The following is a 2359-nucleotide window of genomic DNA, read 5'->3' on the forward strand; positions in this document are numbered from 1 at the left end:
GGTGTGTATCTAAAAACATACAGGACATTCAGGGACATGTCCGAACAGTAAGCCTCGGAAAATGTTATGATTAAGATTACGGCTGAGCATATCATGCTACTAGCAATATTCATCCTGCCGGCAGACTCTGCAATCTAGCTGACCTTGGCCTAGATGCAGCCTGCAGAACTCATGACAATGAACTGAGCATTTAACAGCCTGAGCAAGACATCCTGGCTACACTAACATTTTCTAATACAACAGATCTCTAATCAATATCTATCTAACTACCTAACTTTACCTAACAGTTATTTTAATACATTTGTTTCCCTTGCTTATATATCTTACAGCTGTAATGAAGCAGAATCTGCTTACTTTGAATGCTGTAACTTCTGTGTAGAGACTAAATGTCTACATCTCTTTGTGACCAGACAGCCTATTTACATTTTAGCAAAGGCCTGTTTTACACTCACACCTCAACCCACTTAGCATATCCCAAGCTTTACTTTGTCTTGGGATGTCCTGCAGAGGCTGGGGGCTACAACCTGAGATGACCACCTGGCCAGTTTAACACACTTATTAGCATCACACACACAGGGGGCCTGCAACTTAGGCCACCCTTTGATCAGTGCACCTCGAGATCAAGATCTGGGTGCCGGAGACACGCACACACACACACACAGACACACACACACACATACATACCTAGATTTACCATATTTCAACATGGAAGTGCGAGCTCCGGCTCACACCAAATGACCAATAGGATCACAAACTATGGAAGGTTGCACCCCTGTCCAGGGCGGAGCAGCCCAAGAAGATAAAATGTATTTTAAGACCTTAATTCGGGATTCAGAAGTTGGTTTTCCTGCAGGAGCTCTAGCTCTCTGAATCCAATGCTGTAAGACTTTCCTGTGATCAGACTTTCAGTAAACCTTCTGTTGATTTTAAACAGTCCTCTCCTGTCTTCACTTCTCGTGCTTCCAACAAAAGAATTGGGTTAATTTCTAACACTACCTCACAAAGAAACCTCAGTTCGTAAGGCTGTGGGACTGTGCGTTGGATGTGGTAGTCTGCAGCATGGGGGCACTCCAGGGGACGGTGCTTTCCTCCTTTCTGTTCACCCTCTACACGTCGGACTTCAAGTACAACTCCCACCAGCGTCATCTACAAAAGTTCTCAGACGACACTGCTATTGTTGGATGTGTATGTGGGGTGGGGGGATTGTTACTGACTCAGATATTGAGATTGTGGACACCTTTAAATACCTGGGTGTCCACCTCAACAATAAAATGGATTGGACCAACAACACAGATGCCCTGTATAGGAAGGGCCAGAGCCGCCTCCACTTGTTGAGTCACTCCTTCGGACATTTTATAATTTTGCGGTGGCATCTGCAGTTTTTACGCTGTTGTGGGTTGGGCAGGAGGTAGTACGGACAGGGACAGAAAGAGACTCAACAAGCTGGTTAAGAGAGCTGGTTCTGTCCTGGACTGCTCTCTGGATTCCATCGAGGAGGTGGAGGAGAGAAGGATGCTCATAAAACTAACATCCGTCATGCATAACCCCATCCATCCCCTGTACAATACAGTGGTGGCTCTGAACAGTTCTTATAGCACAAGACTGTTACATCCCCAGTGTAAGAAGGAGCGTTACCACAGGTCATTCCTCCCCACAGCCATCAGACTGTACAACACATCACTGCAGTGATAAGCTAGGTGAAATTATGAGGGACTATGCAATAGTCAACTGAGGTGCAATATTCACCTCCTGGGGGTGAAATGCATTGTAAATAGGCTCATGTGTAATATCTTGCTCCTGATCGCTCTCAAATACTGTACATTGCCCTGCTTTAGGTATTTTTGAGTAGTTCCTCAGAGATCCTTATGGCTGAAACACAGGTTTCTTTCCCCCATTGTGGGATTAATTGTGAAAGTAATATTCAATTGTTCTTGATTTCCTGGTTGTTTTCTTGATTCCTCTCAATACTATTCTGTTTTGTCTCGTTCCTAGGTATCTTTTTTGACTTGTGTCTCAGGGACAAACTGTGGGAGGTATATTCTTGTTCTTGATTGAAATACTATATTTTTGTTTGGTTTTTCGGGTACCTGGATCTTGTTTTCTCAAGATATGTGTGGGGTGTTTATTCTTATGGTGTCATGTTGTTTTGTCCTTTACTGCTGCTGGAACACTGGAATTTCCCCACTGTGGGATCAATAAAGTTCTACCTACCTATCTTATATCACCATTTCATGTTAATGCAAATTAACTTTAACATATGTTCATACATATTTGACATGCACTTTACACGATGCAATCAATGAAGCTCAGGCTGTATACATTGTAGTGATGCACACTACTTTAGACTAAGTCATGTAAA

This window comes from Monopterus albus, unplaced genomic scaffold (assembly GCF_001952655.1).
Source record: "Monopterus albus unplaced genomic scaffold, M_albus_1.0 scaffold270.1, whole genome shotgun sequence".
Lineage (NCBI taxonomy): Eukaryota > Metazoa > Chordata > Actinopteri > Synbranchiformes > Synbranchidae > Monopterus > Monopterus albus.